General features: G+C 43.2%; 1 protein-coding gene across 3 annotated transcripts in view; it reads right to left on the bottom strand.

Annotated features, from left to right (window-relative positions):
* The window catches only part of BRF1 (BRF1 RNA polymerase III transcription initiation factor subunit), a 166342-nt gene extending 146540 nt beyond the window's left edge, over positions 1 to 19802 (bottom strand). For 2 of the 3 annotated variants that reach the window (XM_048950213.1, XM_048950214.1), the window contains exons 1-2: positions 19707 to 19802; positions 4271 to 4351 (exon numbers count right to left, since the gene is read on the bottom strand). The gene's annotated coding sequence lies outside the window, so the exon portion shown is untranslated. Of the gene's footprint in view, positions 1 to 4270; positions 4352 to 17515; positions 17699 to 19706 lie in introns of those variants that run through there. The other variant, XM_048950212.1, reaches the window with a different exon arrangement.
* Positions 19803 to 21815: the final 2013 nt, after the last annotated feature.

Raw genomic sequence — 21815 nt, forward strand, 5'->3', positions numbered from 1 at the left:
TCTTCATGCATGTAATATATTGTTCTGGCTTAATTCACACCATATAGTTTTGGTTGGAAGTTTATCTTCCATAATCACTTGTGATAAACTAGCTTTGAAATTGCTGATGACAACAAATGTGAAAGAATTAAGCAAATAGTGCACATATAAACAGGCAAAAATGCATTAAAAAACATCTTCAGAAATGCCTCCCTATTTAGGATTAAAATACTGTTAGCTACATTTTGGCATGTAGAAGGACTGAGGGAAAACGCATTCATTTAAAGAAATGATTAAAAACACAGTGCAACAGTTCAGAAATTGGATTAAGCTAGATGCAGCTGCGATCTTCAAACTTAGTTTTAACCAAAATTGCAACTGAAGCTTTCGATTTATAATCATGCCATTGACCTTCCTCCCCCTCTCCCTTTTCTTTTTGGCCACTGAAGACTATTGAAAGTATCAGAGCTCCAAGTCAAGAACAACTCCCTTGTAACTATGGATCTGACGTGGATATAGCAAGAGCAGATTGCCTGCAAGGAAGCAAGAATAAACCAGCTATTTAGAGAGGTTATGTAATGCAGCACAGAGCCGTAAAATAAGATTTAAAGAGACAGAACTCTCCATTTCAGCCCTGTAAGTACCCATAAAAGTTGGGCACTACTGCAGCAATTTGAAGAAGCCCAGACAACAAAGAAAGAAGTCTTGTCAAAGGTTCCCTCTCTGAGCTGGTATTTTATTTGCAACTCTACTTTCTCACAGAAACAGCATCTTGTGGCTATTTTTTCAAACCTTATAAAGCAAGCTGAAACACCTCTTTGTACCATCTCATGGATGTGCAGACTCTTACAGCAAAAGTGAGCTCTATAGCAGCAGAGATGAACCATTTTTGCGGGCCTGAAATTAAGGAACTGGTGGAGCTTCACACGTTCAGTCAGCACGGAACAGCACACTGGAAACCAAACTGATGATGAACAAACACAACAGTATTAAGCCTTCCTTGCATACATATTTTAACAAGTATAAACAAGACTCCCGTTTTCATAACTGCAGCCAATTCCCAACCAAACTCCCACAAACATCAGCTGGTTCAGTAGGAAAAAGGCAGAGAATACAAACTGCCAGGCACCACCACCTTATAAATAGCAAAGAAAAAGAAAGCAAAGGCGTGTGTGTTACAGAGACTGGCTTTGTGTACGAGACATCCTTACACACCTGGAAACTGTAAAACTTTGAGGGTTTGCTCATGGCTGCACTGAGAACATACATGTAAATATCAACACACAAAATAATGGTTTTGCAGGAGAGTCTGGAAATGTCCAGCAGTTGTATGGAGATTTTACTGTGGCATTTCTTCCCTTTCAAATGAAAGGAAAAGAAAAAATCCACATAAATGATTACTTTAGGTATTCTAATGAAAAACTGTTTTTCATCTAATTCTGAACGTCTTTTAATTACAAGCCTCAAAAACCAGCAGCATCATACATTTAGCCAACCCCAGCTGCTTTACTAGTGATTAAATAAGAGACAGTGAGGCCAAACCACCTCCCTTTCACCTCCCCTGAAAAGACAGACATTACAGATGGGAAGAACTTGGCCCGAGCTACATGGAGGAGGAAGGGAAAGTAGCAGGGGGACTGCGGTTTTTTTTTCTTCATAAGAAATAACAAGTTCCTGCTTCGCTGCTGGACTTTTCCCCGGATCATGTCAAGCTTGCAGGTTGCTGGCAAGCAGAGCAGGCACGCTCAGAGACCTGCCAGCACTCCCAGACCACACACGCGCCTCTCCCAGCTGCTCTCAGACACTGGGGACAAGCTCCGGAGCTCTGCCGCCCGCTGCTGCTTCCCACCCTGTCTGGCTCTTCCTTTCAGCAGCAACCTATGCAGAGCACCACATGGAAGAAAATCGTGTATGTATACACTGACCTACAGCCCTGACCTGAGCATCAGCAGTGGATCCCAAGGAACAGACCTCCTGGAAGCCATGGGAAGGGCGCTTACAAGCCGTGCTGCACACTCATCCTGAGAGCAGCTCGTTGCATCTGCAACTTGGGGAACTCTGGCAGTGCAAGCACACTGAGAATACCAGCAAATAAATAATTAGCACAGTAATTCTTCTGATCAGCACAGTACTCCAGGGAGAGCTGATTGTTTTTAATACAGCCATCTATCAGTGCACCTCAGCTTTACACAATGAACAACCTCACACATTTTCTTTTAGATATTCACAGTAAGTTCGTTTACCTTGCTACACTTTCAAGTGCAAATATAATGGATATTAACACAAGTTTAAAAAATCATGATCATGGGCACAGAGTGACAAGGTGAGATTCTATAATCTCATTGTTGCAGCTCCATTTGTAATTAAGAACTACATAAAGCTAAAAATGTATTTAAATGCAGCAGACAACCAGCTCATGATAGAGCAGCAGAAGGAAGGGCCTTTCCAGCCCCAATTGCTCTACCTGCAATTGCAGCTGCTGTTGTTGTGACAAGGACAAAACAAGCTCATGGAAAGAAACTTTCTCAGATTGGCAGCGTGACAAATTCAGGTTGGCCTCAGAAATCAAAGATCAAATGCCTTCATTGTTTTATTGTTGTTGTTTTTAATATAACGGATAGCCACAAAAGAAGGAAAACCATAAAGAGCCTCAGAGTGGTAAAGCTAAAAAGAATTATTTTCCCCTTTGTGAATGGTTTGGTAGACAATTTCATTTCAAACAATATCTATGATATCTTTCTCTGATACACTACGTACAATGAGGGGATCCAGAGAAGTGCAGCACACACAAAACCTGTTGTGATGGAAGATGATCAGACATATTACATCCCCAGAAGTCCAGCCAGGAAAGAAGGCAGGTTTAGCTTCCAGAATAATGCCCACATTTGGTTTAACTCCAATTACTGAAATGGGTTTTTAAATGATGCCTACACTCCCAAGAAGATGACAGCATTTTCTCACCTCAGCGTTTCATTTTTCCACAATTAAAGTCAAGTAACTGAGCAGTTCCTACACACAACCAATTTATTATTAAAATGCCTGCACAAAATTATAGCTACGATTAAAATGCCTTCATGAGATGACAACTCTAATACCATAAAAGGTGTTCTACTGGTTTTATTCCACTATTCCAGCGTAGTTGATACAGACACTCTCAGAATTCACAGCCATTTCAGACATGACACCAAAACCTGCTCACAAAGCATGAGACTTACTTTATCAAATAAACAGGGCTAGATACTTGGTACAAACAGCAGAATAAAACAGTCTGGATAGCAAACAGCTGCATAAGGCTGATCAAAGCAATCTGAGTATATTTCAATACCGCAGATCAATCTTACCATTTCTGTAATGATGCAGACCAAACATTGAAAGTATAACACTGATCTGATATCTGTGCAGACACAGCATCACCCAAGACCTTATGTTTTAGTTGTAATGTTTAAGATTCGAATTGAAGAAAATGCCTTTATATAAAATACCCCCCCCAAAACAAAGCTTCACTGCTATGGTGCTATTACATCCCCTGCTTAATTACACATCAGCTCCTACATCTTTCATATAACAGTTCATCAGCTGTCATCTCCCGGAGTTATGAAACAAGAGTATTAATTATAAAAAGACAACTCCTGTCCACTGTTAAACACCAGCAAATTGGAAGGAACTGGAAGACCATTTCTGGAATACAAGCTGTTTTTATTCATCCTCTTCAAAGACTGTACATGAAAAAGATTTCAATTGAAATGTATAGCTTGTAATGAGAACAAACATTCTCTGGACACCAAAACCTTTCTCCATATTTCCTTTCTCTGTTCAAGAGTCACCTATTAAGAATGCAAGTATTTTTTAAGTGTGTTACTACAGGTATTGATTACTATACGTGCATTGCTTTGCTCTTACATAAAAACAAAAGCATTTGAGCACTCATAGTTAAAAATAAACATGCATAAAGCACCACAGGAACCCTGAAATTTGATATAAAGCCACAGTAAGTTGAGAAAGAATAAAAAAGTGCAATGGGCACATCAACCTTGAAAAAGCTCTTTTAAACTGATAGTACTGTAAGGTGTCATTACCCTTTGTCAGCCAGCTACCTGACCTCATAAATCAGCTATGGCAACCAAATGAGAACACAATGTAAAATCAGCACTATGCTGACTTGTCTACTACTGACTAGCAAGTGGCTTCCCAAGGTTTTGAGGTCACATTCAAAACTACAAATTTACTGCAATCAATCATGTTAATTAAAAAAAAAAAAAGTCACTTCAACAGAATTAAAGCTTGCAAGTACCATTCTGTAGAGTTTGTGCTCGTGACTCCTTTCCCAGATTCGCATGGAATCCTCCTCCCAAAGTCGGTGTTTTGCCTGCACCTATTGAGGAAGAAAAAAAAACAAAAACACATCAAATGCAATACCTGAATTAAAACACTACACCAAACTTAATGAGCCACTGTGCTCTGTATCTGTATAATTTACAAGATGATAGATTACAGTAAGGAGAACTCTGTCAGGTTCTTAAAGGACTTAAGATGGAGCGCGAGCCCTGTGCCACTCAGTTCCCCCTCAGGACCTCCCCAGTCTCAGCTCCAATTAAAAACATCGCATTCCTTATTTGGGGCAGAAAACAAAAATCAGTGTTGTAAAATATTGCTCCAAGTAAAACCAGAAAATTTCTTATTTTTTGTCTGAAAAATATTCAATACAGAATTTTAATAGCTGATTACTAGCACTACAGCACATAAAAACATGGTTAACATTCAATACTAAGAGTGTAGGCTACTATAGACATAACACGCACTTAAAATAACTTCAGTTTAGCATCAGACACACAGAGAGAAGCTTAGGCTACAAAATGTGCAAGTCTGGAACTGCTACGTTTACACCCTGAAAGGCTGGAGTCTAAAATAAGTCTGCCTTGTGAATTAGCACAAACTAGAGGCTGGTTTATGCATCTGTGCCAACACTGAGACTCTGAATGCAGAGTCCTCTGGGAGTCAATGGAGCTACTCATGCAAACGAATCGTGCAGAGCAGGGAATTAAACTACTGAGGACAGAAACAGTCTCTTATTAAAGCAGAAATTTGTTGTTTTTTCTTTTTTTTTAAATAATCAGGCTTCCCCATGCAGGATGCTAGAATCGATCAGCTTAACAGCGAGACCAAAAAGCCAAACTGCAAAGATTGAAAACCAGTAATTTGTTGGTAATTGCACTTCAGTCTGCCCTTCAGAATAGGAAACATCACCTTATTTCCTGCCATGCCTACATTTCTCCTCAAGTTCTTGTAGCTATGGCTCCCAAAGTCACACCTGTGAGCATCTCAGAGCACTGCAGCCACACACCTGCATAAGGCACCTCCAGAGTGGGCCCAGCAAAGGAGAAACTGCAGCCTCTGATTAGATTCTCCTGACTAGTCTCTGAGCAGCATGTAATAAACATCTTGATGAGAAAAAATAGAAAAGCTTATATTCTGGTACAATCTTCTGCAAGCCTTCCAAGCTGATTTCTCCATACAGCCTTTAAATTAGGTTTTCAATGCTGTTCACAACAGAAACTGACTTCACCTTTGCTTCATTAACAGAGCCTTTCAACACACAATAATCAGAAGCTCTCACATAAATGCCCCACAGCTTAAGTACTTCAACATCCTAATTAGAGAGGAAAATGTTGGGTGGTGACCTCCCTGCTGGATGCAGACACGGGCCTCCCAGCCCTGGGACTGCTGCAGGCTGCACACCTTGCTGCTCTCACAGACAGCATCTCTCCTTTCCAGGAACACTCCAAAGCAAAGGATCCAGCAAAACAGGGATTATTACCACATCACTCTGGCACTGACACAGGTTTTGGCACACAATTAATACTATTGGTTTATCTGGCAAAAATACAGAGATGGCAACAACGGTTTTATGCATGTTTTCCTCAGCAACAAATCTAAATCTTCAGAAATTTTCTTTCCTAGTCTCAATTTTTTTTTCCTCACATCAGTGTTTGCTATAGGATGGGCTCTCACAGGTCCTTCAGCTGGGAAAACAGCAGCTGGCCAAAGGCACCCCTGGCAGCTGCCTCCTCCTGGCCACATCACCTCAGAACACTCAGACAGTCCTCCTCCTCTTTGAATACGTAAAAATACCAAACTCCATGGACTATCATTGTCAAAATGGCTGTACTGCACTTTTACACGTCTCTGTTACTGATGAGAAGCTAACAGTCATATGGCAGTGAATGCTATTAAAAAAAATTAACTTACTCAGAAGCAGAAATCCAGAAAGATCACAAAAGAAGATTAAGATGAGGTTTCAGCTGTTCAGATCCCTTTCATTACATACCATTTTAGGCCTGGTCTAAAAGCCTTTTCTTTCAAAGCTATAGAGTCCGCAGCAGATACTGACAGAGCATTCTGAAAGACAAGCTCTGCTATCAGAACTGACGTGTCCATTTCTCAGCTAGTTAACTGGAAACACTGTACAGCTTGAGTTAGCACTTGGCTTTGAAAAATCGACAGCAAACAAGTCTGTTGGGGACTTACCCTCTCACAACTGCCAACTAATGCTGTGAAGTCTCACCACCAGCTTTAATCTTTGCAAGGAGAATGCAAACCAAACCCATTAACACAACTGTACAGCTGGGTAATAAGAGAAACTATTAAAAGAAGACTAAAAAAGAAATCTGTGAAATCATCAAATTAATTTAGAGACCAAATAAAAACCCTACAGAGCCAGTCATTAAAGATGTACAAAGAAAAGGAACAGCAATCGCTAGGCACAACCATATTAACATTCCAGCTTAACTGAAGTTTTTACATTTCTTGACCTTTTCTATTTTTCCTCTACAACTTCAGAAGTGAATCAAACAGGCTCTTGGTTTTTCACATTCAGCTTTCAAGATAGAAAAAAAAAAACAAAAAAAAACAACACCCCACATCCGAGAAGTATTTGGTGTCTGCAAGTACTGCCTGCCAAGTCTTCAACGTTAACACTAACATTTCCCTAAGCCAACGCAAATACCCTCCTCAGGGAGGTGGTGCCTCCCAAGGCAAACCGTCATCTACCCGTTATTTTTGGAAACTAAACAACTCTCAAGCTGTGCTTCACTGAAGGCTTGCTTCCTCTTCCAGTTAGCTTTGGACACTGTGGAAGTTTTGAATTAGAACAGTGGAGTTGAAAGGGATCTACAAAGACCATCAAATCCAACCACCTATCATTTTTGCTTGGACAACAGAAGGCATGGAGAGGTATCCCAGCCAGCTCAGCAGTACAGCTGCCAGTTTTTGTGGTCCTCTCAGCAGGATACAGTGAGGCATAAGACAAGGAGAACCAAAGATGATGGACCAATGGACCACTCTAGAGGTGTTCTAAGCCAGGCTGGATAAGGCTGTGAGCAACCTGCTCCAGAGGGAGGCGTCCCTGCCTAAAGCAGGGATGTTGGAACTAGAGGATTTTAACAGTCCCTTCCAATCCAAACCATTCTATGATATTCCTGGAAAATTGATGACACTTGGACAAAACTCAGATCCATCCCAAAACCCCACACCCACAGCAGGGGTTTGGACTAGATGACCTCAAAATCTCCCTTTCAACACAAAGCATGCTACCCCCGTCATTACCGCAGCGCTGAAGCACCATGCCTACCTACTTCGCAGTCAACAGCTGCCATCCTCACATCTGCTACTCTTGCCACGTGCAGGTCAGGCCCTGGCACCTTGGCCAATTCTGTTTTGCTCTATTGACTTGCCAGCAAAGAAATACACACCACTCAGCTTTTCTACAAAAGAAATATTCCTGAAGATGTAAAAAGACCAAGCAAAGGTTGAATTCTGTGACAACCCTGAAAGACAAACAGATGACAGCAGAAACAGCACTGATCACATCCTCCCATATAGAGGGTGCAAAGAGCTGCTACTTAGGCACCTGCAGCAAAAGGGCAATTTCCTGCGAGCCACCAAAATGCTGAGTTCCACATTCAACACCTGGAGAAGAAACAGCACTAATCCCTGAGTTATAGATTTTGTTTCCCCTAAACGAAAGAGCTAATAAAGACTGGGAATGAAGCTGCTTGCAAGCGGGTCTGAAGTATGCCTGCTATTTGCTAAGATCGGGGTTATGAAAATCCTTCCCCGCAAAAATTAAAACTGAAGAACTTCAGCCCTTTCTTCTGCACATGACAGGAGAAAAAGCTTCTGTCTGAAAGCCACGTACTTACAGACCCAACATAAAATCTGTACACAACGCAGACTGCATCACACCAATGGTTTGATAGCCTGGGTCGGCTCAGCAGTCCAACATAAAAAATTAATCAGCTTCCCATTAAAGTTAACAGTAAAAATCAAAAGGAGAGTAGGTCAATGTTCCATCACATCTCATGCCCACAACAGCAAAATGATGTAATTAAAGTCTTCTGAACACACATAGCTGCTGTGACTGAAAGATGTGTTTTCTCAGCCATTGTTACAGGGAAGCTCACAGGCCTGCATATATGCTCCACATCTGCTGAAACGCTACTGCTGAATACAAACATAAAGACAAACTTTTAATCTAGTGCATCATAGCTAGTTATCTCTGTGCTTATTTCATAACTACCATCCCAAGGGATAAATGCAGTGTTGCATCCACCACACCCAAATTTAAGGCTGCACAAGTCTATGAAAGATGGTATGTATCCAAGTTACGTGCAAGATGGAGCATTTACACGACCGACAGCAGTATAATCTGCAGCACTCCAAGCAACTGCTTGTTGCCACCACAAGGACAGCATGTAAAAGACTCAGCACTGGGGGGAAAAAAAAAAGAAAACCACAACCCTATACACTTAGCTCTGATGCAAGATTGCCACCTTGAGGATTTCAGAAGAGAAGCAAGAAGTCATCAGCTCATCTCTCTCAAATGTAATTATTTTCTGCATGAAGAAGATGCACTTCCCCTCTTCCTTCCCAACTCAAGATGATTATTAATTAGTTTTGTAATCAGGAAAGTGAAAACCTGTGTACCTGCTTCAGTTTGTTCCACTCTTCTGAACTTCCCAAAAAGGTCTGAGAAGTCCAGTAAACTCATATTTTCTTCTGTTTTGCTAATTATATCGTGACCACTCATGGTTTACATCATCTCCAGGAATCTGGACTGCAACTAAGTGGAATTCTGCTGATACTTTTATTTTCAGATCCCAGTGATTTTATTTTAAGCATACGTATCACTGTTGGAATCCACTTTAGGATTCAAGGCTGCACTGTAACTAACATTTTATGTCAGGCTGTCAATATACCCCGCATAAGAACTCATTAACAACTAATAATTTAAAACAAAACACCTATTCCCACCACCTCTGAAATACTGAAAAATGCATAACAGTCCTCTATCGTGCATAACTCAACAGGCAAAAAACACAATCTGATACAAATACAGAGACCATCCTCTTTATCAACTGCCTCACTGTATTAGTCCTTCCTATCAAATTCTAGAGGAAAGAACATATAGAAAGTGAATACTTAATAAGCTTAGCTTCGGTTTTAGGAAAGCATTCTCTTCCCTGTATGTAGCCCCTCTTCTTTCCAGCTGGCTGACCACAGCTTTCCATTGTTCAACACACTTCACATCCACAAACCCCCAGAGAACCAAATACTTTGATCAAGTCAAACTGCAGGCAAGTTCTGCACTTGAGGTCCATGTAACAGTCCTAGATGTAAAGACAAAGAAGCAGTATATGCAGAATCTTACAGTAAGCTTCTATATGCACAACTGAAAAATGGAACATACCACAGCTATACAAATGTGTAAACTATGCTAAATTTGTCAAGGGACTGGAGAGCATGAGTACATGTCCAGAGTTCAGAGCAGTGCACACGGGTCTCTGCAGTAAGATGCTGACCATTCACTTGAAAAAAAGTCATCAGGAGGAAACTTTTCCTTGACATTCTAATATTGGTAAAAGCCTACTTACAAGCACTGTGGAACCTCCTGTGTTAGAAGTTCTAACAAAGTTGTGGGGATGCCCCATTGCCCCACCCCTGGAGACGCTCAAGTTTAGTCTGGACAGGGCTCTGAGCACCTGATGGAGCTGTATGTGTACCTCATCACTGCAGGGGGTTGGACAGATAGCTTTTAAAGGTCCCTTCCAACTCAAACAATTCTATGATTCTATGAACAGACATAGAATTGTGAACTACTGCATTCAGCATTAGTAGTTCCCAACTGTCATTTCACCTTACGAGTAAAAGTACACAAGTAACTTCTCACAAGTGATATTTCTTCCCATCAGCCTCCACTTGCTATCTTACAGTTTCATGTACAGTTGGAGATAGAGGATCTTACGTATGGATGCTGCACAAGAGCCATGAGCTTCATTTGATCCTGACTCAACTCTGAAGTTGGACTAATGCTGTCAATACTCCTTGCAGACTTCCATTTCTACCAGTGCCTTTACGATTGTCACTCTCCTAAAACTTTCCAGCTTAGTCATTATTACATAAGAATGGTTAAAAGACTTGAATTCACACCAGTTATTGTACACCTCAAAAAACAAATACATTCTTTATTTTATCATGTATTCTTAATCAAAAGCCACCAACACAAACAGAAATTTCAAGTAATCAACACTAAAACTGTAAGCCTGGTTCAAGACAGTCACATATCTCCAACGCCAAATGCAGGTCAAATCCTGTGGGGCACAAGCCCCATTTCAGCAGCCAGCCTACAATCACCTCTTAATCCTCCTAGTGAGGCTCCCCACAGAACTAATTCAAGGATAAAATATCCTGTAGGTCTTATCTGGAGTTAGAAAGTGCCCCCAGTTCCACCAGTTTGTCCTTTCCACCCCATTATCTTTTCCACCCCACGGTTGTCACCAAAATGACCATGACTAAATGGACATACGATTTCATTTTCTGCTGCTACGAGCTAGCCAACTTGGAAATAGAAGGTCAAGACAAAAACATTCAAAAACCCACCACCTCCATTACAAACCAGGGACCTTTTTATAGCAGCAATTAATGAGGGTGGTGAGACACTGGAACAGGTTGCCCAGAGAGGCTGTGGATGCCCCCTCCTTGGAAGCATTCAAGGCCAGGCTGGAAGGGGCTTTGAGCAACCTGGTCTAATGGAAGACATCTCTGCCTACAGGAGGGGGGTGAAACTAGATGATCTTAAAGGTCCCTTCCAACCAAACCATTCTGTGATTAATATCCGAGCAACAGCCCCTTCTTTGCGTAACTCCACAGTAACCTTCTTGACTAAGCCTAATGTGAAATGAACAACATAAAGTAAAGGCAAGACCTTCAACTTGGCACAAACAACTGTAGAGGTTTGAAAACTATGAGGTTTCTTAAGCTTTGTAAAAGTAGGTAGGTGGTTAGAGAAGCCAATGCTAAGAACTAGTTAAAAGCTTATGGGAAATAACTATGATTTAAATTTTTACACGGATTTTATAAGAGGCTACGGAGAGCCCCAGTACAAGGCATTGAGCTGCTCTATATGACCAGGGATGAACTGAAGCCAGACAGGACACTGGGCTGTGGCTGAGGGTCAGCATCAGACTCAGTGAGGCGAACCAAGGTCAAACACAGCCCAAGGAAGGCCAAACTGAGCCTGAGGGACCAGCTGAGACCAGGCCAGGCCAGCAGCCTGCAGGGGCTTGGTGGGGCCATGGCTGGGTCCAGCTGCAGGGAGCTGGGGATCAGCCTGGCTGAGGCCCCACTGTGACAGGGGCTGACTGCCCCCAGGACCTGAACTGGGCTCCTGGGCCTGTCCAGGCAGGGTTGGACAGCCCAGGCAGACACTAGTCAGAGCCCTGGAAGGAGACAGCTCTCACTGCACACACAGATCCGTGTCATTTCCAAAAGGCAGATTTTCAGACTGCCTTATGGTTTGCAAGAAGCTTATCAGATGCTATTTCTTTCAGATAGTTATTGAGCATTTAAAGACTTTTCCTGGAAGAAAAGAACCTGAGCTTCCCCAGATATGAGATCTTCTGGGGTCACAAGGTCAGCATGCCTCAGAGAACCATTTTTCTGGGCTATATTTTCTTGGTTATGTCTTCCAGCTTGCCACTGCATTGCTCGCACAGCTCCCTCAAATAGGGCTGTTTCCATCTCCTTTAATTAGCATCAGATTGAAGCCCTAGAATTCCACTTTCTCATCTTTAGAGGAAAAACTTCCTGGAGAGATCTGGATGATTAAAATCTGCATCAAGTTGAGCCTTCCTCCCGTTATTCTCTTCACTTTTGTACTTATTTTGCTGCAAGCTCTGGCAAAGTTATTTGTGAAAACTGTTTCTCCCAACAAGTACCACAAGGCCAGTGCATTACTACCCAGATGTGGTAAAAGAATGATCAGACGATGTGCTGCCTTCAAACAGTGTACAACAATCTGGCCTTCTACAAAAACAGTGGCCAAATATCTTTGCAGACCACAGAAGGGCTCAGTAGAGTTCCTTTTTCCTGTACACAGTTACAGGATAACTAAGAGATAGAAATACAGCTTATTCTCAGATACTATAGTGCTGGATTTTACTGCTGGAATTCAAAAACCGTGACCAGAAGAAATCTGTTAGCAGCTTGGGTACAAAGAAAAACCTTCACATTAATTTCTGTTAAGAAAGTGGGGAATTTCAATTCAAACACTCTACAAATCTGGTACAAAGACACACAACAGTATTTTGGAATATTTTGTGAGAGTCTGAACCAGCTCTCAAGTCTAAAGTAGATGTTTAACAAAATTTGATTTGTGTAGTAGGAAAAGTATATGCCTCAAGCATTTTGTGTGCAAATAACAGCTTCTTGGAGCTGAAAAGTGCATGACAACTCTCTCCCACGAGTATCTGCTGACTCTTGAAAAGTGTAATCAAGTTCAAGAACAACACACTCATGAACGGCCTTCAAAAGTTTCAAGAGAACAACATATCCAGGATTGAGGGCTGAAACCAGATGCTTACCTCACTGCAACAGAATTTAAAAGTGCAGATAGCTGGAACACACGGGGCTCATCAAATGCTTCACAAGCATGTGTTCTCTGAAGATTTTCCTACCAGAAGATGACAGACACACACTGTCCCTCCTTCTAGAGCACGAAGAGGGTGTCCCTTCCCTACTGAAAGAATTCACCTGCCCATCTCCCAGCAAGTTCTTCACAAGACGTTGCCAAGACCATAGCAATGAAGGGGCATAATCTTGAAGAGGGTGTTATTACATTGCAACAGACAGATCATGCCCATCTACAAAGGATGTCTCATCAGCACTGGCACAGTCTATCTCCCTCTATGTAATGATATAAACCACATCATATTTTATACAGCCAAGCTGCTGTTAGGGAAGATTTCATGGTCATTTTAAAAAGTACTGAATGTGCAATTTGGTAACCACTACACTAAATAAACCTTTGTTTTGCAGTCTGATTTCTGGACACCTGATCACAGACTTTCTCCTACTTGTAAGTATTTCTATTAGTGACTTCCCAGAAGAAAATCAGAAGGCTTAGTTAATCATTTTCAAAAGAGAATGTGCCTATCTAACATCAACATCAGAGAAGTAGCCTTCATCATTTAGCAGACGTCAAGCTGAAAGAAACCATGATACTTTGGAACACCTATCTTTGTACTGCAAAACCTCTGGACACCACACCCTTGGACAAGCTTTAAAAGAATGGTCGAAACACTCAAAAGTATCTTTGCAAAGCTCAGAAGGAACACCACCTCCCTCAGAACAGCTGTGCCAGCTCAGGCCAAAGGCCTATCTAGCTCAGTAGCTTGCCTCTGAACAGTAATGACCACTGATGTACGTGTCTGCAAGACAGCACAAAACCGAAGCGCAAACTGTTGTGATATATCTTGTGTAATCATCCAGATCCTACAGATCCAACGCTGAGGGACTGCAAAAGTCATAAACAGCATCTCTAATAACGGCCATGGCACATTTCTATTCTGTTTGTTCAACACTTTGAATCCATGTAAAACTTTTAACGTCTACAACTTAAGCTTCACAATTTAATGAAAGGAAAAAAACCACCTGAAACCATTCTTGATGCTTCTGAATCTCCTACTTGCTACCTTTAAAACAAACCATCCGGTAGCTTCCTTAGTGCTGCCTAGCTTACGCAACACCAAACAACTGCTCATTGTGGCCACAACATTGTATGGTATTCACAGATCTCTACCATACTCCATTCATTCACCTCTTTTCCAATCTGAAGAGGCAGAATCTGTTCAGTCATTTCTCACCAAAGAGCTCTTCAAGAAACCCTCCTCTTGATCACCTCATCTCCCTCTCAATCATTTCTAGCTCTATTACACTTTTTTCCTGTTTACGGAGGAAACAACAACTCTCAATCACACGTGCTTCGCAGAGTAGCTACCCTACTACCCAGACTACTAATGGCAACCTTATACCATACTGTCTTTACTAGCCCAAATAATTTAGCATTGCCAGCCCATCTCATTAACACACCATTAACAGCTGTTCTCCAGATCAGATGGCCCTGATGTCTGTAGAACTTCACTGCCACTTCACTGAGATGAATTATTATTTATTCCTTATCCATGCTTATTGTTTAAGTAATTGCTCTGTTGGATCTGCAAAAGGAAGCCCTCGTCATCTCGCTTCTCCAAATACTGGTTTCTTTAGAAAGCTCCAAAAAGATCTGAAAAGCATGAATTTACTTTGCCAAAAAGCATTCTTTCCATGTAATTACCTGTACATCCACCTATTTCATCCTTCACTGCTTCTGTCCTTTTGTCCAACTGACGGCATTTTCCCAAACTTCTCTGCAGTAGCTATGCAAGATCTCTCAAATCCCAGCACACCACTGCTCTGCTGTTAAAATTCTCCAAACAACAGAAGGCACAGACTCACAGACCCACACTAAAAAGCACTGGCCATACCAATCCTCTGTGAAAGGCATCAGCATTGAGGCTGTGTCTTCCTGTGCTAGGCACGCCAACATCTAAACTTAACACTGCCTGTGCAAATGTAATGGTGATCCCACACCTTCTTCTAAACCTTCCAGGCCAAAAGAAGGGATTTCCCATACACTGTGCTGAAGCAGCTGGCCTTACAGTCAAGGTGTGATGCAGGCAGGTGATTTTGCATTAATATAGAGAAGCACAAGACTCTTCCCTCCCCCAGCAATCAAATGCAAGATTCTGAATACTCAACCTGCAGCTTCACAAAATAAAAGGTTTTGTGAGATGTACCAAAGAGAAGGAACAGTACCTCAGTGCTTTCCATACCCAGCTGGTTTTTTTTTGTTTGTTTGTTTGTTTTTAGGAATTAAAAATAAATAATGAATGAAGACATCTATTTGTGTGCTAGTGCATGTAGAATAGCTATAGAATCTCTCACAGAGCATAGAAAGGTTTGGGAATCTCACAAAATTTGCTGAACAACCAGGAAATCCAAACTCCTCAGCCTTTAAGAGCCCCACTCAACTCCCAGCACCTCACCAAAGAACCTGACATTCCTCACACCTTGTTAAACATGGGCAATGGTCTTCAAGTCACCCATGCCTCCTGACCAGCTGCCAGGGGCTCAAAACCAGCAGCCTGGCATCTCTGACACCACAACACTGCACAGTAGAGCTGTCTCCCTGGACTGCAGCTTGATGCTCCCAAGTAGATGTAGCCCAACACATTTCATACACAGGAGATTCTTCAGAGCCACAGAGCTAAAAAAACCTACAAGGATGACAGGAGGTGTTTAAAAACCAGTAACTTTGATAGAAACCTGTTTATGTAATCAGAATAATCACTGAAAGCTACACTTTACCAGAAATTGTTGCTTTATGACAGAAAATGTGTATTTGAGGCAAAGAAATATACACTCCACTGGATATTACTCCGATGAGGCAACACAGAGAGGGATGAATTCTGTTTTGCTTATACAGGAAAGGAATTTTTCTACCCATTCCCAAGGACTTAAATCAGCATCATACTGACACAACATACAAGCATACATCACAAAGACACTGTTAGTACAGTTCAAATACATCTTTTCAGATTAGTGTGTATTCCTCAATTTAAAATCAGCTGAAAAAAGATTATTCACAGTAGAAGTATCTGTCTTGGAACATAAGAATTTTATTAGTATGTACGACCCTCAGCCAAACTCCCTTACAATATTTACTGCATAAAATAGGGCCCTTCACTTGCATTAACTTTGCCAATCCATAAGCAGTATTGTTCTCAGAGTTGTGTTCTTCACCAAAATGCAATCATTAATGCACACAGGGACCTGTTATCAACACACAGTGAAGCTCCTGCCATCACCTCTTGTGCCAGCCAGATAAAGCACCATAAGCATGCTAGAATGTGCTTCAGTCAGGTTTCCACTTTTACACACCCACCTATCCTCACAGTGCTCATCTGTCTTCATGGGTACCAAAATTCCTTCAGTGTCATATAATAGATAACTACCTGTACAATACCAAGGAATCACACACTATCTATTCAAAAGGAGCAGCCAGCTACAGCATCCCACAATTTGCACAAAAGGGAAAAAGTCTCTTGAAGAAACTATTAGGAAACCATTGTACAATTCAGCCAGGGGAAAGGAAGAGACTCAGTATGGTGCAGATCTCTATTTTCTTCTTGATATTTTTTATAGCTCCCAAAATGAGCTCAAGCTTGCATGCCATCTGTCCTGCATAATTTTGGGTGGGAGGCAAAAAGCCGTACCAGCCCTTAAAACGTAGTCTCCACATCTCTACAGGAAAAAGTGAAGGATGCAAGACTGACTGATAAGCTTAAAAGCGAAATACAGCGTCAGTGCCCTGAGATGGAAGATGGCAACAGCACCAGGCAACATTTAGAGAAACCCTCACCTGCAATCCCTCTGGTTCCAACGTGCTGTGCTGCCCTTCCCACCACCATTCTCTCCTTCCTCAAACCCATTTCACAGAGTCACAGGATGGCCAGAGTTGGAAGGCACCTCAAGGCTCATGAGTCTCCAACCCCCTGCCACATGCAGGGCCACCAGCCTCCCCATTAAATACCAGACCAGGCTGCCCAGGGCCCCCATCCAACCTGGCCTTGAACACCTCCAGGGTCGGGGCACCCAGGGGAAGGTCACATCTAACCAACCTGGTGTCCTTCACATAGCAACATCCCTATGTACCCAGCCCTTCCACACTGCACCTTCTTGGACATTAGAAAAAGGCTGAACATTAAGAAAAACTTCTGCATGAGAGTGGTGAGGCGCTGGTGCAGGCTGTCCCGGGAGGCATCCAAGAAACACACGGTTGCGATACTGAGGGACAGGGGGTGGCGGGCAATACGCGGACAGCTGGGCCAACCTTAACGATTCTACGACTCTCACACAGCTCCGATCCTCGTGCGCTTACACCTGCCACACGCGGAGCATCCCTCCCACCTCACATATACCTTTCTTCCATTCATCCCACCGCAAACCACACCTTCCCCCGTGCCGACCCTGCCCACATCACGCTGCGCCCATCTCCCATCTCCGCCGTTTCCCGACGCACCGCCGCTATCCCGTCCTTACCTCCCACACCGACCCCGCACCCCGCCCCACTCCACGCGCAGCCCCTCGCCCCGCCGCTCACCGTCCAACGACACGAACTGCCCCACCGCGGAGGAACCGCCGCCGCTGTTCTCCACGAACTGCACCTCGGACACGATGATGTTGTCTTCCAGCACCGAGCCGCAGCCCGTGCACACCGCATCCCCACGCGCCGCGTCTACCTCGATCTCCGAGCAGCCGCACGCGGCGCACACCCGCCCGCCCGGCATCGCGCCCCGCAGTCCCGGCCGCGGCCCGCCCGCCTCCCAATGCCGCCGCCCGGCACGGCACGGCCCGGCCTCGGCGCAGGCCTCGCTCGCCGGGACCGGCACGGGGAGGAGCGCGGCGGCGGCCGGCCCTAACAGCTCTCGCGAGACTTGGCCGCGCCCTCCCTTTCCGCGCGCCGGTCCTCCCTGATAGCGGGGCGGGGGCTGTGCGTGACGGGCGGACGCTTCGCTGCTCGCAGCGCAGGGAAAGCGGAGAGCGCTGTGTAGGTGCTTTCAAGGAAACAGCTGTGGTCTCGCTTACCAAAAAGACCCTTGTAATGTTCTGCCGCTGGGGGCAAACATTGAGAAGCGCAAGGCAGTGCACGTAGCTGTCAGTGCTCTGCAGTCAGCCCCAAGGCAGTTCGCGTGAAGGATGGGGAAGCAGTCAGTCTCATGCTCAAGACAGGCCCTCAAGACTTGATGAGGCTTCCCTCGTTCTACCATAGGCTTCTTACCTGACCTTATGTAAGCTGTTAATAAATTCACACTGTGGTTTCTGTACAATAAAACAAGAGTGATGACACCTTTGTGCCAATCTCTGTTTGCCCTCCCAGCTGAAGTAGTTTGATTTGGGGGGAAAGGAGTTCATGGCTAAGAAAGGAACTTGCACCCAGTGAGCAGTTTGTGGCTTTTTTTGACGTGTGATAAAGTCTGTAGTGATGACAGAATCACAGAAATGCACAAGTTGGAAGGAACCTCTGGAGATCTCCCAGCCCAGCCCCTGCTGAAGCAGTTCACAGAGTCACAGAATTGTAGGGGTTGGAAAGGATCTCCACAGATCATCAAGTCCAACCCCCTGCCAAAGCAGGTTCCCGACAGTAGGTTGCACAGGTAGGCATCCAGGCAGGTCTTGAACATCTCCAGAGAAGGAGACTCCACCACCTCCCTGGGCAGCCTGTTCCAGTGCTCCGTCACCCTCACTGTAAAGAAGTTCTTGCGCACATTTGTGCAGAACTTCCTATGCTGCAGTTTCTGGCTGTTTCCCCTTGTCCTGTCTCCACACACTGCTGAAAGAGTCTGGCCTCGCCACTCTGCCCCCCACACCTTAGATATTTATTATTTATTTAACCCTGGATCAGGTTCACAGGATCAAGGCTAAACAGACCCAGTTCACTTAGTCTTTCTTCATAGGGGAGATGCTCCAGGCCCTTCACCATATTTATGGCCCAAAGTTCCTGACAGCAGGTTGCACAGGAAATATCTGGGTGGGTTTTGAATATCTGCAGAGAAGGGGACTGCACCACCAGCGCTCTGTAACCTTCACAGTAAAGCAGTTCTTTCTCACATTCACATGGAACTTCTTGTGTCCCAGTTTGTGCCTACTGCTCCTTGTCCTGCCACTGGTCACCACTAAAAGGAGCCTGGCCCCATCCAACTTGACTCCCATCTTGCAGATATTTATAAACAATGATGAGATCCCCTTTCAGTCTCTCCTGCAGGCTGAACAGTCCCATATCTCTCAGCCTTTCCTCAGAAGGGAGATGCTCCAGGCACTAATCACCTCTGTAGCCCACTCGTATTTCTGCAATGTATGTTTCTGCAATGCTCTAACTATTACTAATTCATCATTCACATCCAATTCAATCATTTTATAGTAACAATAAACCAGAAACATTACAGAACATAATTAATCTGTTTCAGTAAAGCCCTTTGAGTTTCGTCTTACTGAGACACCAAGGTATTAAAACCTAGTGCATTGTAACTTGTGGCTGTTAATTCTAGAAACAGCTGAACTGTATTTTGATCCAAGAAACTGACTGCTCACTTTAGTACTCAACCGGCGTGGCACTCTGCAGACTAAAGCTGAGCCAAATAGATATACATCACACTACAACAGAACAATAAAAGCTAGGTGACAAAGTCTCTGGCTACAGTAAATGAGAATGAGCCCAAATGCAGCAGCCATGAATACAGAAATGAACAAAAACAAACAAACAAACAAACAAACAAACAAACAACACTGCTTACCTTTAGAAAGCCTCAGATAGACAGAGATCTCCAGCAAGAGATGCCTTTGCCTCCACTGCCAACATTAAATGAGGTCTGGGAAAAGGTGGATCCTGGCTCCACCCTTTCCAGTCACTCAGGTACACTGCTTCACTGCTTGCACCTGAGCTCCCCTGGGTTGGCCCTGCCTTCCACCAGGTGCTCAATCACTGTTTCAAGCTGTGACTTAGCATTTCCACTACAGATATTGCAGTAGGGTACAGACTTTCACTATTGGCATTTGAATACAGAAGCCCACTAGTGCAGAAGCATTTGATCTTCTTACAAACTCACTACTGTCAGTATGTCTTCCCCAAATGGCTCAGATGTAGCCATACATCTACAGGCCATATACAGATCTCCAAGAACTGCTCATACACATGGTACAAAATTACTTACAGCAGCACATTTAGACACACAGTATGGCACATACTAAAGCTGTTTGTACCACCCAGGAAGCTAAGCATCTCTTAGGTGTGAGCTTTTGTCTTATGCCTGGAGCTTTGCGGATTCTGGGCTTTTGCAAAAGGAAAACAGCAATATCATCACAGAGACTGTACTGCTATAGACACAGTTTGGCTTCCCTCTTCCTGGACTTATTCTTCCGTTCTGAGATGGATTGGTGAAAATAGGAACTTTAGGTTTCTGAAAATTCTTCTTTTGGAGTTTCCTTACTGAAGCTCCTCCTGCTGTTCATGATGCCATGACTCCAAGTGTGAGCTCACAAAATTATAGCTCATTTCAGTAATGTCAGGGGAAAATGATATCCCCAATACCAATTTTTTTTTTATTGTTTATAGGAGAAGGAAAAAAGAAATAAATATTTTTCTCTCTCAGAAAAGCCTCCAGAATGTCAGAATATTTTAAGTAAAAACTGCTGATTTACATTAGGTCATTTGTCATATAGTGTCTCCAACAGGCATAAACAGAAGAAATCCTGCAACAGTTATGAAATACCTTTCCATCAAAAGGTTTCTTCTTATCTGAGATGGAAGTTAATGTGGCCTTCATTCGTCATTTAAATTTTCATCCTCATCCCAAAATTATTGGTGGTTTGATTGCTGATGTTATCAGTCTTTTCTGGGAGACCCAGATAAGTTTGGAGTTTTCCATTCTCAATGTGAGCAGCAGAGGGCTCTAGTGAGAGCATTGCATAGCTGCGGAGCAAAAAAAAAGAAAATCTCATCCGACGTAATACTGAATAAGGACACGAGTTTTAATCTTTGTCTTCTCATAAGGTGAGGTTAGTGCTGATGAAAGATGATGTGCTCCCAGTCCAAAACTAAAATCCCCTGCCTCCTGCTCATGAAAGCTTTCTTATGCAAAAGCACACAACATTTCAAACATTTCTGTCCTGAACCAGTGATTGAGCACCTGGTGGAAGGCAGGGCCAACCCAGGGGTGCTCAGGTGCATGCAGTGTACCTGAGTGACCACAAGGGCTGGAGCCAGGATGCACCCCTTCCCACACCTCATTTAAGGGCTGGCAGTGGGAGATGAGGGTATCTCTTGCAAGAGTGTTAACTATGCTCTTTTTGTTCAATACATCTTACTCAGTTCATTTAAGCTAATAAATAATAATCTTCCAGTAAATTGTGTGAATCTTGCGTTAGAGCTGACATAGATTAAAAAATTATGTTGACAGAACCCCATTCCTTTTTTTTTTTTTAACCCTTTTAATTTAGAAAAGAATCTGTCTTCCATTTCACCTGCTTTTGTGTTTTATGCTCTTATTTTCACTCATAAGAGCAAAAAAACACAACCAAGTAGTGATCAGGATGTCTGTTAGCCCAGACTGACCCATTTCCTTCCTGCTGTGTTTTCAGGAACCCCAAATATAACCTGCTCGTGGGTATGTGTGTTTGGCATTCATTTGCTGAGGTTTCAAAGGGAGGATTTGCTTTTCATTTGCTTTTTCTACTATACAACAGTGGGATGACTGCAAATGGGCTGTACAAAAGCAGGCTGGAGTGCGAGGGAATCCCACTCTGCTCACTAATGTTGAACAACACAGCAGGGAATACGCTAGAGCAAGGTGATGACACATCACTGTGCTTCTGCAAGGAATGGGTGTCCTATAAATATACTGATT

This window comes from Lagopus muta, chromosome 6, assembly GCF_023343835.1.
Source record: "Lagopus muta isolate bLagMut1 chromosome 6, bLagMut1 primary, whole genome shotgun sequence".
Classification (NCBI taxonomy): domain Eukaryota; kingdom Metazoa; phylum Chordata; class Aves; order Galliformes; family Phasianidae; genus Lagopus; species Lagopus muta.